Source organism: Myodes glareolus, chromosome X (assembly GCF_982192425.1).
Source record: "Myodes glareolus chromosome X, mMyoGla1.1, whole genome shotgun sequence".
Lineage (NCBI taxonomy): Eukaryota > Metazoa > Chordata > Mammalia > Rodentia > Cricetidae > Myodes > Myodes glareolus.
The window spans coordinates 116,498,738-116,516,883 of record NC_142053.1 but is presented as its reverse complement, the minus strand read 5'-3'; the positions used below and the strand labels follow the sequence as shown (position 1 = coordinate 116,516,883).

Here is an 18,146-nt window from a genome sequence, read left to right as displayed (position 1 = left end):
TTAATATTACCTTTATCCACTTCTATCCTTAAGACCTGGGTGAAATCTCCCGGCAAGGGGGGGCTAGGGGGTACCATATCCTACTTCAGGAGCGGGACAGGATTCCATAAAGAGGCCAATAAAATAGTCAGAGAGGCAAGACCCCAGGACTTCAACATAAATCTAAGGTTTAATTAAAAAAAAAACAAACAGAGACCATATTCTACGACTCCATCAAACTAAAGAACTCCCAGGAACAGTAAGGCAAAATTCAAGGGAAAAAGAGAAACAAGAGCCTGTAAAAAAGAAACTTGCCAAGGCACAAATCAAAGAGGAGACTGAAAATTTTGAATGAAATAGGTTCTACCTCCCGCTCAAATGCAAAATATCACTAAGAGAATTTGAAGCCTGAGGTACTCCGAGAGAAACCATAATGATGGGGGGGGGCAGCCCAACTCTTAACTGGATTAACTCAGATCCCAGCATTAAAGGCCTAGCAGACTCCATCTCTAGCATTGTACACAGTAAGTCGGGCTTGCAATGATTTCTAAGAAAATTAAACCACAAGGCATAAGAGAACACAAAGAAACAAATGCTCAGAAAACATAAAGAACCAGACATTAGGAGACATTGGGAATGGTTCACTGTTAAACAGTATGCTGGGGGCTCTGACCCCCAAAAAAGAACAACATGAAAAATCTGATGGTTAATTCCAGCAGAGAAATGGAAAGTGGACAGAGGAATCCACCTGAAACTGCCACCAATGGAATGCTACCGTGTAAGAGAGATGAAGGCTCACTGAAAGAGGCTCTCCAGCCTTGGCTCAACTCAGCCAGGGAAAGCAATTAGTGAACTTGAAGGTGAGAGAGTAATGCCGAGGCGGGGGGGGGGGGGGGGGGTGTAATAAGAAAGGTCTATGGGACAGTATCTAAGGCCCTGACACAATATAATTAGGATCATGGAAAGAAGAGAGAATAGGACAGAAGTACTTGAAGAAATAATGGCTAAAAATATCCCCCAAATGATCAGAAGGCATCTAACCACAAATTCAAGATAATCCAAGAAAAGAAAGATAAACAACTAAAAATGCCATAAATCACATACGCTTCTCCATTAGCATCATAACTTAGTAACACTAAAGACTAAATTTCCAAAGCCTTCCCATTGCCATGCCTTCAAAGCCCGAGGCTGTAGAGATAGCTCAGTGGTTCCAAGAGCACTTCCTGCTCTTGGAAATCACCTGGGCTGGATTCCCAGGACCCACGTGACAGTTCCTAATTGCCTGGAGGCCTAGCTCCGAATTGATCTGGCACTTTCTGATGGCCTCCATGGGCTCCTGTATGTACAAGATACACAAAAACTCACACAGGCACGCATGCATACACAAAAATTAAAAAATTAGCATTTCTTTAAAGGAAAAGTTCTCCATCAACATGATTTACAGGTTATTAATTTGCTGTACAGTGATCACCATTATACAACGCTCACTCTGCATCCAAGTCTCCACTGTGTAACTTACTAGTGACTTAGCTATGTCACAAGCCTATACCCCAGCAAGAGAGGCTGGGGTGCACATTTTCTGGTAAAGCATGGCAGAAATCCATCTAATTTATATCATAGCAAATTAATTTTTTGGTTAAGTCACTACATTCCTATAGTGATGGCTCCCCCCGGCCCCCTCCCCAACCCCATTCCGAGACAGGGTTTCTTTGTGTAACAGCCCTAGCTGGAACTAGCTCTGTAGACCAGGCTGACCTGCTTCTAGATCCGCGTAACTCTGCCTCCTGAGTGCTGTAATTAAAAACGTGCTCCACCACCGCCTAGCCTCAGAGTGGTTTTATGTAACAATATTTTACCTCAGTGTGGTAAGACATCAAACTAGTTTGCCAGTCTATAAGGCCTAAGTAGTAGCCTAGAAGTGTGTGAAGACACATGATAAATAAGCGATATGTTCAACAAATGCCAGCTTTGTTTGATGGTAAAGGGGAGGAAGGGGGAGAAGGAAGGAGGGAGAGAGATGGGGTCGGAGAAAATTTATTATGAATGAGGAGGGCTCTGCAATTACATGAACTAGTATAATAAATCATGAACAACTTCTTAAACGTCACTCTTACAGTTATCAGCTTTGGCCTTTCCATACGCTGTACTATAAACACAGGTGGAAAAGTTTGCAGCACCCCATAGGGAGCCGTTGGCACCTACTCATGTACCAACACATGGGGCCAAGGATGGCACAATCATGCCCATAGACAGATAACTAATCAGGCATTTCTACAGGGGGAACAGAAAGGAACAGTCACTAGATAGGTACCTAATACAGAGAAGCCAGCGACCAAGGTGGTCCTGGCATGAGAGGATGGGAGAGGTCAGAAAAGCATCATCATTCACAGAAGAAATGTCTCTGGAGCATTTCCTATGTGCCACATGCAGAGACCACACTATGCCACCAGAGTTCACAGCTCAAAACACATACCATGGGTTTGTCCACCTCCCGAAGATGCACCACTATTTAAACTACTAGTTTTAATATGCATATATTCCCGAGCCACAACTGAAAGAAAACCCAAATCCTAGGACAATGTCAGGCCTGCAATACATGAACTGCCATCTTTGGTGCTGTTTTTGCAATTCTCCCAGGTTTACAGATCTATTTGTAGATCCATGTCGTGAATATAACCTCTTAAGGCCCATTCCTTTTACTTGACATTTTCTGGGCCTCTCTTAAGATTCTTTGCACCCACTCTCAAACCACTTTGTCCCTTATTTATTTTGCCTTAAGTCTGCCTAGGCCACTTGTACCCTGCCTTTCCATTTGAATGTGCTGTAACCCAGTGCTTTGGTCACTGCATCTGGCCTCTCCTGCTGGCTTACAGAACGTCACCATTGCTTAGATTGATGTCAACACTCCCTCAGTTGCCCGAACAAGAACAATGACATTAAAATACTCAAACTGTTACTCTAGCATAAGGTCATCCAAGAAAATCTCCATTTCTTTTACCAACCCAGCACATAGAGAGACTTCAAAACACACCTCTAAATCAAGGATATTAATTCTGGAGACTAGAGAAACCACTGGGACAAAAACATTGGTTTCATGCCCTTAATTTGGAAAAGAGGCAATTATTTTCAAGTACATGCCGTGGGCTGAACGAAACTGGAAAAAAATGACATAAACCATTTTCCAGCTCTTCAACACCACCAAGAAAAGGAGCAAGGGAGGGCCACCAATCAACGTGGGAGGGAAGGCAGGCAGGCAGACTGAGCAGGTATAAGACAGTTCAATAAAGTCTAAGAACTCACGCCAAAAGTAAGCTAAGTTTAAGGCTACATTGAAATGTAGGTTGCAAAGGAAATCCTAGGAGGAGGTGATTATGCTGTGGTTATTCTTTGCATATGTAGAAGGGGGAAGGGGGCAATAACACCATTCAATACATAAAGGAGCTAACAATTCTAAACTAAGGAAGACCTGAACCTTATGCAGTCAGCAAGGCAAACAAAATTTTTTGCATGGCTGAAGATATCCTTTAAAAAAAAAAATGTCGGGCATAGCAGTACATTCCTGTAGCTCAAAGTCATCTTCTGCTAAAAGCAAGGCTACTTGAGACTTTGTCTCAAAAAACATCTCCTAAACATGTTAGGATGCTTACTGTAGGCGAATGGAATAAATCAGGATACTCAACATAGTACCTCTACAGAGCTTGTGCCTGCCTAAACTAACCTGAACACATAAAGTCGGACACGTGTTATATGGCACCAATGAACGATACAGTGCGAATGACCCGTGGCCCCATGGAGGGTGGGAGACTCTGCGAGACACAGAATGTGCCATACAGAGAGTATGAAGTTTTATTTAGAGTATAGGGAGGAAGGGAGAGCTGGAGAGGCAGAGATAGAGACAGAGGAAGAGGAAGAGAGAAGGACAGAGAGAAAGAAGGAGAGAGAAGAGAGAGGAGAGGGGAGGGAGAGGCAGAGAGCAGCCTCTTCAGAACAAGAGCAGGGAAGAGAGAGCCTAGACCAGCCTGCCTCTGCAGAAGGGAGAGATTAGGAGTTGGTGGAGCCTGTCTTTTAAAGGGACAGTGTACTGACTGGGAAGGCCAGCATAATCATAACAACATGGACCTGGGGGATGGCCTAAGTTCAGATTCCCAGCATCCCTGTAAAAAGGCCAGAGGTAACCCTTCTTGTCCCTAACTTCACTGCTGCTGGGTGGGGATCTGAGATCATAGATAAGAAGACTGGATCAGGGGTGCTGGCCAGCCATGGTTAAGGTAGAGAGTGATAAAGCAGGATGCCAGAAATTCTCCTCTGGCTTACATCACATACTTACACAGATGTATACACACAGAAAGTAAAGAAGAATAAAAGTCTGGCACAGAAGAGTTTAATAGAAAAGACAAGGTCACAAAGGAACCAGGTTTGAAATGGTATTCTTCTGAAGTCAGATGCCCTTAAACAACATGAACAAAATTACCTAAAGACACTATAAGTGCATTAAAAAAACATGAACTAGGAAAAAAAAAACAGCATACGTGTTGAGAAATATTAAGCCAGATCCAAGACGTTGTATTTGGAAAGACAAAAGAATTCTAATTTAATGTTGGTATTTAATAAAAATGCTTCATTAAGACATTAAATATCTTCAGCAGATAAATGGGATGAAGGAGAACCAGGAGAGTTTTAAGTTTAAACAAGGGAGAGAGGAAACTGTTAAAAAAAAAATATTTTAATTCAGTTATAAATAGAAACGACATTCCTATATAAGGTTAACAGCATGGTGAGGAAGGAAAGTAAAGGTAGTTTCTAAAAAAACAAGGAAAAGAGTACCACAGATGACAATCAATCAAGGAAGCAGTTGCAAAAGTTTTAATGAGATGAGAAGAATATTTTACCTTGCAGAGATTATGACCTTTTTGACAAACTGCTAAGACTCCATTGAGCTGAAATTCTGGGCTTTTGGCAGCCCTGCATTTCACATCACACCCCTGCTTAAACTTCAATAGTTTCCCAGGAGACAGGGCAGGAGGAGCGGAACGACTAAAATCTTCAAGGTCTCACCTCTGCCTACTTAAGCTTTGGCTTTTCTCCTTTCTAGCCATCTTAGAATTCTTCATTTTGGGGGGTGAAAGGGGGTTGAGACAGGGTTTCTCTGTGTGTAACAGTCCTGGCTGTCCTGGAACTCACTCTGTAGACCAGACTGACCACAAACTCACAGAGACCCACCTGCCACTGCCTTCCCTGGTGCTGGGATTAAAGGGGTGCACCTGGCTAGAATTCTTCCTTTCAAAATTACCTTTAATTAGCATAAAAATAGGCTGGAAAGATGGCCAAACAGTTAAGGCCCTCTGTTGATCTTGCAAAGGACCTGGATTCCTTCCTAGTATGGTGTCTCACAACCATCTGTAACTCCAGATTCGGGGAATCTGAAGCTCTCTTCTGGCACCAGGCACGAATGTGGTGCACATACATGCAAAAACAAACATACATATAAAATAAATAAAACAAAAAATTAGCATGCAAGGGCATTAGATATCATTATGTTGCTTTCCTTTGAGATGTTTTAAATTTTATTTTAATTACATACATGGGGGCATGTGTACATGAGTGCCCAGGATTCCAGAAGAAGGAATGGGATCCCCTGGAGCTAGCGTTACAGGCTGTTTGGAGTCACCTGACATCAGTGTTAGGAACTGAACTGGAGTGCTATGTACTCTTAACCACTGAGCCATCTCTCCAGCCCCTCATTTTATGGTATTTTCAAGCAATACAGTCTTTTTAGTATATTCTCTTCCCCCGTCTCCCCTTCTCCTTCTCACCCTCTTTCTACATCCCCTCCCCCACCCCACCGTCTCCTTTCAGCTGTCAGGTCACATGTGTCCTTTTGCCCTTCACTACCCCCTTCACTACCTCCTTCACTACCCCCTTCACTACCCCCTTTACTACCCCCTCATCAGCACCTTTTTACCTTGCCAGGTCTCCTTTCTAGTTTTACCCATTTATCCATTTATTTCCATACATATGCACATAACAAGCTAGGATTCAAAGACCTTGTTTTTCAAGAGCCTCAAAGTCTCTCACTGTGCCTCAGGGTATTTGCACCTACTCTTCTGGAAAACTAGTCCCCCAATTAATAATCCTTCTTATCGTTAAACTCACTTAAAAGTCACCTCAGAGTGGCCTTCCTAGCAACTCTCAGAATAGACTGTCCACCTTACCCATGCTATGTGTTCCTATAGGTGACTTCTTCACACCTCTGTCTCCAGCTCAAGACGAAACACTTAATTAGAGGGCAGGGGCACTGTGGGTGCTCATTAAGCATTTGTTAAATGAAGCAAAGACAGACTTCAGGATGTAAGATAGGTTATTTTACGAACAACTGAAGTAGTATGAAATACCAATTTGCACAAAATTAACTTTTGTTTACCTCAATCAATTTCAATAAGCACAATTAGGATCAGTCTTTTCAGCGACGCTCCCTTGAGAAGCCAAGACCCTCACTGGTACATATCTTATTTTTTTCCATGAGTGCCTTTCTGTTAAGCACTCCCTAGACACCCGCCACCCACCACCACCACCACACTTAAGTCTATGCTTAAAAATACCTTTGGAGGCTGCAGAGATGGCTGAGCGATTAAGAGCACTGGCTGTTCTTCCAGAAGACCTGGGTGCAAATCTGGAACTCCAGCTGCAGGGGATCTGCTGCCGTTTTCTGGTCTCTACCAGCATGCATGTGATGCACAGACATATCAGTAAACAAAATAACCACACACATAAAAATATATCTTCTTTTACATTCCTTTAAATAAACTCCAGCTCTATTTCTAAAGAAAACCCTTTTCATGTGTGGATTGTGCGACTTTAATTTTGAATCCAGTTGTGATATTATTACTAATAATGACTAGCAATTAAATCTATATGTCCCACAAGAAGCTGAGAAAGCAGGGTAGTTTCTGGGAATTGTGGGTAAATTCTAGGGTATGTTACATCTGAATCAACTGACCAATCTCTGAAAGAGTCTACTTAACCAATGTCAGGGTAATTGGGCAAATCCAATCCAACAAGTTTTCTTCAGCTCTCATCTGTCACCATTTTGGTAGGGGATATGCATATGTACATGTTCTTGTGTATACATGTGTTCACTTCAGTGTTCACATATGTATGGAAGCCAGAGGTCGAAATCTGGTGATTTTCTTTACCATTCGGGACTTTATGAGAAAAGTCTTTCATTGAATTAGGAGATCATTGATTCAACTAGACTAGCTGGCCAAAAACATCTGGGATCAACCTGTCTCTACCCCAACACTACTCTAAGTTCTTCATTAAATTTATATTTTTAATTGAAAATAGATTTTTTTCATACAATATATTCTTCTTTTTTTTCTTTTCGAGACAGGGTTTCTCTCTGTAACAGCCCTAGCTGTCCTGGAACTAGCTCTGTAGACCAGGCTGGCCTCAAACTCAGAGATCCATCTGCCTCTGCCTTCTGAGTGCTGGGATTAAAGGTGTGCACCACCACCACCCGGCCATATAATATATTCTGATTACAGTCTCCTCTCCCTGAGCTCCTCCCAGATCCCCCCTACCTCCCTACCACTCAACTCCATACCTTTCTCTCATTAGAAAACAAACATCTAATAATAATAATAAAACAAAATAAAAACCAGATTAGGGCAAAAACAAACAGAAAAGAAGCCAAAGAAAAAAATCACAAGTAACACACAAAGTCACACACATTTGAAAACCCATAAAAACAAAATTGGAAACCAAAAGACCTTATACAGTAAAAATGAATGAATGAATGAATGAATGAATGAATGGGAACAGACAGCATTATCACACCAAAAAACCCTCTAGAAACTACAATTGAGTTCATTAAAAAAAAAACTCATTTTTTTTTTTTTTTTGCTAGAGACTGATCTCAGATTCTCATGCCTGTATGGCAAGTATTTTACCAACTGACCATCTCCCTAGCTCCATTTATCACCATTTTTATCTGCCATATCTTCCTGTATGTCTAATCTGATTACTGTAACTTAACTTCACTTTGCCAAGGATCTAACCTTTAGGCACAATACAAAGATCTGTAACTGCAACTTACCTAAAATAATTTCAGGCAATCTTTTTTTTTTCTTAAGTGGGCCAGTGAGATGGCTCAGCCTGTCTAAGTGCTTTCCACCAAGCCTAACAACCTGAGTTCAATCTCCAAAACCCACACAGTAGAGTGAGGAACCAACCCCGGGAAACTGCTCCTTGACCTCTACACATTTGATGTGCATGCATACACACAGTCACGCAGAATCTTTATAAATATTTATGTATTGATAAATAAATAAGGGCTGGAGAGATAGCTTCGTGGTTAAGAGGCAGTGCTGCTCTTGCACAGAACATGGGTTCAATTCCCAGCACCTACATTCTAGCCCTAGGAAACCAATTCCTCTGGCTTTTTCGGGCATCTATATTCATGTACTGATACACACACACACACAAAATTGAAAAGTAATATATATACATATATATTTCAAGAATAAATAATTTTAAAACATGTTCATCTATATTTTATTAGCTCCCAGAAACCTGTTTTCTTGCTCTCAAAAATCACTAGTTATCTAAATCTATTGCACAGCTGGAGAATTGGCTCAGCAGTTAAGAACACTTGTTGATGCTCCTGCAGAGGACCCAGGGTCCTTTTCCAGCACCTATATTAGATGACTCACAGCTGCTTGCAACTCCAGTTCTAGAGGATCTGATGCCCTCTTCTGGATTCTGCAGCCACCGTATAAACAGGGCACACCTAGAAACCCCCATACACACACATACAAAACATAAAACAAGTTATTTCCAGAATTCACTTCACATGTTACTATTTGATATTAGATATCAAAAAGAAACATATTCATAACTGTCAAAAACAAAAATCAATACTATTTCAAACCAGTTATGACTGAACTGACAGTAGGCTATTAATACCAGGCCAGCATTGTTTGTCTAATATATTATTTCAAATCCAGACACAACCTACCATACAGAGTTACTGATTTACCTGCCTAGCACTTCTGAGGGTCACTTTCCCACAAGAACTGTTTATTTAAAACTTAGACACCATTTTCTAAATACTTTCAACCAAACCATTACTCTTTATTATGGGTACGCAAAAGATAACATATAAACTATCCCACGAGCAGTCCCCACCTACATCAACACACTACGCAAAAACCAGTACCTCACAATGTGGCCGAAGGTAGCCATGCTGTACAATTTTACCATAATCGATGCTCCCAACCTGGCTTTACTCTCCAGTTCACATAAATGATAACTGAGAAGACAATGATGCAAGTAAGAAAACCATGTCTAAATTCCACCACGACCCAGTGTGGAGCAACGCAGAAAGTAGAAAATGTTTGTGTATCTGAATACAATGATGGCTGCGCTACAGCAAGCACAGCAGAGACGATCTGTCAAGGACAATCGGAGCTCAAGATCTCAAATGGTAAACTCAACAATATCACTGCTCAGTATCAAGAAAACCAATTATTTTGCCCATATATCTTATAATCCGAAAATGATTTTTCTTTATACAATAACTGTACGATTTCCCCCAATTTATTTTCTATGTATCTCTAATATTACCACTAAGAACAATGTTATTTTATTCATTAGCAGGTAGAATGCTTCCCCAGCTTGTTGAGACCCAAGATTTGATCCCCAGCACCACATAAATAGGGTGGTGCACATCTGTAATCCCAGCACCCAGAAGAAAAAGAATTGAAGGCCAGCTTTGGCTACATAGAGATTTAGTATCCAGCCTGGACTACATGATATCCTATCTCAAAAAATCATTAATAAAATAAAACCACAAACACAAGGCAACTTGTGCCATTTATAATATGGTCCTTCATAGTCTACTAAGGATCATGCTTGGGCAAAAACTAGAAAAAGGTCTGACAGGTGGCTCAGTAGGTAAAGGTATTTGCCACTAAGCCTAATGAATTCAATCCCCAAGACCCACACAGTGGAGGAGTGAAATGATTGCTGAAGGTTGTCCTCTGACCTTCACATGCATGTTCACATATTCACAAATACACAGAAACACACACACACACGAAATAAATAAATGTAATAAAAATTTACAACTGAAACACAAGAATTGTGATGTGTAAGAAGTTATGTTTTGAAGGTATCTTTAAGAGGTTACTGGTGTCTGGTGACATTGAAGCAGGTAAATGAGGTTACAAAAACCATATTTGAAGGAGAGTTGGTTTTAAAATGTTTACTAGCATACTTTTACAGGAGACAAATTTGCTGGGGTGGTTGTTCATGCCCTTAATTCCAGCACTTGGGAGACAGAGGCAGATGCACCTCTGTGAGTTCAAGGTCAGCCTGGTCGACAGAGATAGTTCTAGGATAGCCAGAGTTACACAGAAAAAGTCTGCCTTCCAAAAACAAAAGTGTTAAACTGTATGTTGGAAAGCTGTACTCTGTAGAGAAATCAAAAAAAAAAAAAAAAGTCAAGGCTCCATGTATGCACAACATCCCTTTGCTTTGGCCAAGCAGATTTCTGGTCCTGAGACTCTATAATATTCATCTCTAAATGACAAAAGTGATTTTTATCAACTGAAAAACAAAGATGGCATGTTTTATTCTTTCACATGAACCTCTAACTATTCTTTGAAACTACGCTTCAACAATTTGGCTCTCATAATGATTGATGGGTCTTGATTTAAAAATAATGTAGCTGGTGAGATGGCTCAGCCCATGAAGGTACTGGCCACCAAGCCTGACCACCTGAGTTCAATTCCTGGGGCCTACATGGTACAAGTAGAAAAGAGACTCCTGCCAAGTTTCCTTCAACCTACACACAAATGCCATGGAATGTGTATGACTACCTACTCCCCCCCATTAAATAAATGTAATAAAAATGTAAAGAAAAATCACCATCATCAATAATCCTCTTCCTCATCATCATCACCACTATTATCACCACCACAAAGTTTTAAGTAAAAAAACTATCTGTTAGGGATGGAGAGGTGGTTCAGAGGTTGGGCGCACTGGCTGCTCTTCCAGAGGTCCTGAGTTCAATTCCCAGCAGCCACATGATGGCTCAAAACCATCTGTAATGAGATATGGTGCCCTCTTCTGGCATGGAGGTATACATGCAAGAGGAATATTGTATACATAATAAATAAATCTTTCAAAAAAACCCAAAAAAACTAAAACTACCTTTTAAAAAGGTCATATGGCTGGTTTTAAACTCACTATGTAGCTAAGGACCTTGATGATTTAATGTGCATGTTTCCCAAGTCCTGGGATTACAGGCATATGCCACCATGCACAGTTTATGGAGGGTTAGAACTTGGAGCTTCCTGAAAGCTAGAGAATACAGATCTATGCCACCACCTCCTGTTTACGTGGTGCTGGGGATCCAACCTAGCACTTTTGGAAAATCTGGCAAGAATTCTACCGAAATTGCTACATCTCAGGCCCAAAATTCTATTTTCAACAGAAAAGATTTCATTAGAGTTCAATATCTGTTTACTATTGGTTTTTTTTTTATTAAGGAACAAGAATTACTCCAGGAGTGATGGCGCATGCCTTTAACCCCAGCATTCAGAAGGCAGAGGCTTGTGGATCTCTGTGAGTTCAAGGCTGGCAGGGTATACTGAGAGAGTTTCACATCAGCCAGAACTGTTACACAGGGAAACCCTGTCTCAGGAAAAAAAAAAGGAAAAAGAAAAAAGAAACAAGAATAAGGGCCCAGAAAGATGGCTCAGTGGTTGGAAGGGCTTGCTGCTCTGTTCTTCCAGAGGACCAGAGTTCAGTTCCCAGCACCATATCAGGCAGTTCAGCCAATTCCAAACTTCCTCTAACTCTAGCTCCAGAGATCTGGAAACCTTCTTCTGGCCTCTTGGATATCCACAGACACATACACATAAATAAAAAAAGTTAAACAAGAATAATGCACCTCTTTAAACTTTACCTCTCAATTTTATTTTACTTTAAGTCATTATAATTCCTAAAAAGATGTACATTTGTAAATTCTAACAGCTGCCACTTCAAAAGTACATCTAGCCAGGCCTCTGGTGGTTCGAGCCTGTAATTGCAGCTATGGGCAGAATTCTGCATCAAGGCAAGAAAAGATTGGTCAAGTTCTGCCTGGGATACAAAGGGTGACTGCAAGGATCACCTGGGTAACTTACTGGGAACCTGCACTGGGGAAGGAAAGGGAGACTGGGAGGATACTACTAGGATTACAGCTAGTTGTAGAGTACTTGCTTAGAATGTGCAATACCCTGGGTTCAATCCCTAGCAACACATACACATAAAGACAAAACTGAATTCAGTGGGTATCCTCAAAGCCTTTATTAGTATAGTAAATTTAATCAGACAGTGAAAAGCTACAATGAATATGCATAAACATGAAGCACCCAGTGTTTAACTGAAACAATTATCTCATTTTGGACATATATAATTACATATACGACTTTCATTTATGAAGGAATCAAACCAATGAGGCTGTGTTGCAAAAACCCGATACTTACGGTTGTCCTAACCAGCAGCTTTGATAGATCCAGTCCCCTACGTGACAAAACACCAGGCATCCTTGCCAATGAGGCCCATCAAACCCAGAAAACAAATTTATACATCCAGGACTCCCCAGGCACAACATAAAGAATGAACTCAAAACAGGCTTTAGGAACCACACTCTTATAGAGAAGCAGAAAACAGGGCTTGGGAAAGTACAATTTCAAGTCAGACCGGTTTGGATGGCAATTTTGCCTCTTCTGCTGACTAGCTAGCTAATATGTGCAAATTATTTTTGCGCCCCGTCTGACATGTACATGAGAAATAAGGAAAATATCTACCTTGGAGAAAGGCTGTGAGCACACGTGCATGTGTGTGAATAAATAATTTGCCACAGCATCTGGTATGCAGAAAGGTTCAATAGGCATAGCACTGTGAGAATTATAGAGCAGACTATACAAAACAAAGACTGCACCCCAAACTTGACTCTGATGAGAACGACCCCCCAAAACAAATGTCTTTATGTAAAAACCTTAATTTGAAGTGTTAACAAATTTCCAAGAGCCTGGTCCATTTAACCCAATAAATAATTTTCTGTTAATCCCCAAATCTGAAATGTTTAACTGATAAACATCTCTTTAAGATTGAAAGTCCTTGGTCCCGGTTTTCATATCCACAGACAGAACTGCCTCCCAAATTCCTATCTCCGAATTAAGAAATGTATAAACTCTAACAGAAATGAGACCCAATCTTTGAGTAATTCACTGACACATTCACTGCCCCATATAAAGAAAAAATTCTCAAAAATATAAAAAATTAAATCTAGATCAAACATAGTAGCTCATGCCAGCAATTCCAGCACCCAGGAAGCTGAGGCAGGGTATTGCTACAAGTTCCAGGCCAGCCTGGAATACATAGTGAGTTAGTTCTAAGCCAACCTGGACTAAAAATGAGACCCTATCTAAAAACAAACAAACAAAAAATCCAAATGCCAAAAGTGTGAATAATCAAAAAAAAAATCAATGTTGAGTTTCAGATTGAAAGCAGAGTGGATACTCTACAGAGAGCTGAAATGCTGACTATTGTCCTACTCCACTTGGATCCAACACCGGGCCATGTACTCTTCTTCTGAGTCACATCCCCAGCTCTAAATACTGTCTTTTGATGGCATTATTGTCCGAACTGACACAATTACCAGACAACCTCTGACATTTTATCTTCTCCTCTGTCAAGGAATTTGATGTTGCCAAGAATAAAACCTTAAGATCCAAAATTATCTGATTCTGAGTGAAATCTTTTCTAATCAGAAAACAACCAAATACTTCAAATCTTGCTGCTTTTGTACTAAAGTTAAGGATTATATAAAAGATCTCCCTCCTGTTTCAGATCCATGCAAGTTGATTGCTTTGTTCATTGTAAATGCCTCATGCTATTATCTGACATCAATTTGTTATACTGGAGTATCATACTCTCACAATAACTGCCAAAAAATGCGATTTTATATTAGCACACCTTTAAATAGTCAAACACTAAAAATTCTACTAAAATGAAGGAAATAACCACCAAAACTGTCAAAATGGAAGAAGGAAAAAGATGAAATTTTAAGCAGGTAAGAAAATATTCCCATGCTTGATTCTTTACAAATTTTCTACCAGATGATTTCCCAGCTATGCCTCAACTTCCTATTATTAAGAAAACTGAAATGCAAATTCTACTGAAAGGCTAACTTTCTGTAAGAGGAGCTGCTGTCATTTCCAATAATTCAACTGTGGCTGAGAATCTCTCATAGGTTTTTAGCCACTGTGAAGAAACAAGTTGGGGGAAATGCATACTGATAGGAATTTCTCCACCTCTGTAGTTAAGGTTTGTAGTATAAGAATACTGCACCTTTGAAACAGAAAATGCCTCGTAAAGTCTGATTCTTCTCAACTGTAGAATATCTGGAACAGAATACATTTAATTCGCAATCAGTCAACCTTCTATTATTTATGTGAGATGGCCCTGCAACTTCTCTCAATAGAAACCTTTCCTTTATAAAACCCCAGGGAGCAGAGTAGATGTCTGTGACTTAAATAACTCCAAGAACATATAATGGTAGATTTAATTAGGACCCTTGCATAAACAAGAAAAGAATCAAAACCACGGGGGGGGGGGGGCTTTAAGAAGTCCCTAATCTTTAATAAATTATAAGACTGAGCAATGACAAAAGCAATGCTTCCAGTGAAAGGGATTTTATTTCTGAATAATTTTTCTAATTATAAAATAACATCAAGTTATTTTCATTTAAAAAATTAGGCTTAGGGGCTATGCTAAATCAACACAATAAGAACAGTAAACTGTTTCTATTTCTACCTATCAAATGAACCATTGCACTGATTATGTTTAAAAGGCAAGCCAACTCAAAAGGATTTGATGCCCTTTTCAAGAGAGAAGCCCTCTTCCCAAGTACTCAGAAATGGCGGGTTATTAATCACTCTTGGAATGGTTAACTTTATTTAGTATGCCTCTTTTGGAGTTCTATTCTTTAATGCAGCCAAATGGTATTTTTCTCCCTAATTAGGTTCCCCTGTACTTGTGCAATGCCCAGCACACACAATGTTGGCAGCGTTAATTCTACAGCTTCTCTCTTCTGGCTCCTTTTCCCCTCACCTACCCTCCTTACCCCACCCCATCCCACCCCCCCAAAAAAAAATCTCCTTCCCAAATGTTCTCCTCTCTGCATTTGTCAACAGAAACACCCACTGGCGGTGTCAAACTGGTAATACTGCTGCAGGCTTCCTTACTCCCGTTCTAGCATCAATGCCAAAAATGCACCAACCTAAAATAGTACTTTTAATAAAGAATTGAAAATGCTTCCTAGGTACTCAAATACCATCTTCTCGGAAGATGGAGGCCTTTTATGTTTTTATTATTAATGAATCCTAGTTGGGTTGTTAAATGTAAGATCATACTCTCCCTTTCAAGACCAGATATACAGGGATAAGGAAACATAGCCTCTTCACAGTTTAAGAAAATATTTTAAAATACTTAAAAGAATTAAAAATGAATTTACATTCAAATATTATGCATTTTGTAATTCCAAAGTGTCACCGGTAAAAATCTCTCTCTCTCTCTCTCTCTCTCTCTCTCTCTCTCTCTCTCTCTTTCTCTCTCTCTCTCTCTCTTTCTCTTTTTCTCTCTCTCTGTAACCCTACAGCAAGAAAGAAATTAGCTGGAAGTGTTCCAGCAGATGTTACCTAAAACCCTAATCCTATATCCTATACATATTTATGCCTCCTGTTTTCACTCAAATGCTCTCAGACAAATTAATTTGTGTAATCTTTTATACTGCCTACATAACCATTACATTCAAACAAGCCTAAATCAGATGCGCGGAAAGAAATTATTCTGTGTCAATACTTTCTAAAATCAGCTTAAATTTCAGCCAATTAAAAATAAATTGTGTTAACAGAATACTGATCTGCAACTATTTAAATATCACAGCATCCTTCTAGTCTGTCTGGAGAGATATAAGGTCAGGCTTTTCTTATTCAAGCATCTGTGCCATACCACTCAAGTGAAGCGAAAAAACAAAACCCTCAAGAAAGATCTGCTTTAACACTGAAATCTGCCCAGGTTATTTTTTATCCCAACGTGGGCACAAAAAAAAAAAAGAAGAAGAAGAAGAAAGAAAGAAAGATAGAAAGAAGGGAAAAAAGAAAGAAAAGAAAGAAGAAAGAAAAAGAAAAAAAACGTGTCAATTTGAGAAAGACCTGTTCATTTTGGCAGATGGTTTCAAACCCCAGGATTCAATTTCTATTAAGGTCCAAAGGGTAGGAAGGTCTGAGAAGGGGTCAATTTCTGCTTCCCTGCCAGCACGCCAGCCGTGAACTTCACAGCAACGCCTGAAAAACTTGTCCCGTGGAAGGTGGCAGAAACCTGCGGGGCTGCAGGCAGGGCGCTCGCCCACCCTCCCGGGCAGCCAAGGTCAGAAGGACCGGGGTTACGAGTCGCAGCTGCTGGCGGGTCCCGGCTCTTTAGGAACTTGGGCGGGGGTTCGGGGCCCTTTTCAGTGCTAGCGCAAAAGGGTTTCCCCTCGCTGCAAGCCCCGGAGAGCCCTGGCCACGGGGATAGTGGGGTGGGGACACCGCAGACCTGCAGCAGAGGGGAGCTCCGCCGGGTCCAGCCTCGACTCACTGTCCCTCTAGCATAGCCCCTCTGTCTCCCAGCTCCAAAAAATCGCAGCCCCAGCCCTACCGGGAAGCCCCTCGAGACGCGTGGTGGGTCGTCTAGAGAGACTCCAGCTTGGGACGCCCTCGGCTCGTCGCCCCGTTGTGGAGGGACCGGCGCCGGTGCCCCTTCTATCACTCTCTTGAGTGGACCAACTGGGTTCTCTCTAGGGACAAATTGGTAGACACACCGCCAATGTGAGACGACCTGACGGGCGGACAAAACTACTCACCGTGCTGAGTCCCCCACCACTACTGGGGAAGCCTCCACTCCCGCGGCAGCCGTCACCGCTTTACCTTCCCTAGCGGCAGCGACAAGTAATCGAAACCTCCGGCCCCGCCCTCTTGCCGGAGCGAACGCGCAGCCTAATTTGCTGTTTACCACGCCCCCGGTCTGCCCATTCGAACCAATGGACAAGTTCTGCTCATCCCGCTAGGTCCCGCCTTGGCCCCGCCTACTTCTGATAGGCGCCAATGAAGAGAAAGCGCTCGTGCTCGGGCTCGGGCTCGCGCGCCCCGCCCACGCCGCTCGTTCTCGAATCCCCGAAATCCTAGACCGCGAGTTTCTTGTACTTGTTCTCTGCTACACGAACGCGCTTTTGCGCGCTCGCGACGCTCCTCCTGGCGCACCAGGTTTGGTTGCTCAGCCAGACCATTACAACCTGGGCTGCGAGAATAGGAGGGGCGGTGCTCGAGCTAGGAGCTTACTTGGGGAGGGGGAAGTGAGGGAGGAATGGTGGGGGGGCGGAATCGTGACTGAGAGAGGGGTTGAGGCGGGGTGAGGAGGCTCGGGAATCCACCTGTCACTGCAGTGGAAAAAGAAAGGGGGAATCCTGCCTGCAGCGCAGTTATCCTCGCCTCCCTCCCTGGAGACCCGTGCGCGGAGTGGGCGGAGGGCGGGGAGCGCATTTCGGGCGGGAGCCCGGGCACTGCTTGAAAATAAAGGACGAAGGTTGGCTCATCTCGGTCGTTGGTTTAGAAAAAAAAATGGTAACGAAGTCTATTGCTGCTCCCTAACTGTTGCAGCCGTGCGTGCACGCGCGCGCAAACACATTCTTATGCACGTTCATCTAGCAGCCTGCGATCCCCTGGGGTGACTTAAGAGCAAAGAACTGGCAGCCAGAGGATTCCTTACACAGCAGCTGGACGTGTGCAAACCGCGGCGGCAGCGGCTGCGGCATCAACCCACAACTCTACTCCGGTCCGATGCTCTGCCTTACAAGATTCCCCAGCTGGTAAAAATGCAATGAAGTCATTGTCGGGCCAGTAGAAATGTAAAAATCTTAATACCCACTGTGGATAAGGTTTCCAATGAGGATGAATAGGGGATGAGATACAAATATAGTCCCAGTGCACTTTTAAAAAATAAAAAAAGAAGAAATGATTTTGTTAAAGACGTTGCAGACAAATCTACGAAAAGCTGCATGATGATTTTGAAACACT

At 41.8% G+C, this 18,146-nt stretch overlaps 1 protein-coding gene across 5 annotated transcripts in view; it reads right to left on the bottom strand.

The window, feature by feature from the left end:
* Positions 1–17,057, bottom strand: part of Cdkl5 (cyclin dependent kinase like 5) — a 185,376-nt gene extending 168,319 nt beyond the window's left edge. For 2 of the 5 annotated variants that reach the window (XM_085684849.2, XM_048440681.3), the window contains exon 1: positions 16,937–17,048. The gene's annotated coding sequence lies outside the window, so the exon portion shown is untranslated. Of the gene's footprint in view, positions 1–6,578; positions 6,693–14,382; positions 14,436–16,936 lie in introns of all 5 variants that reach the window. The other 3 variants (XM_085684851.2, XM_085684852.2, XM_085684850.2) reach the window with 3 other exon arrangements.
* Between the last annotated feature and the right edge of the window lie 1,089 nt (positions 17,058–18,146).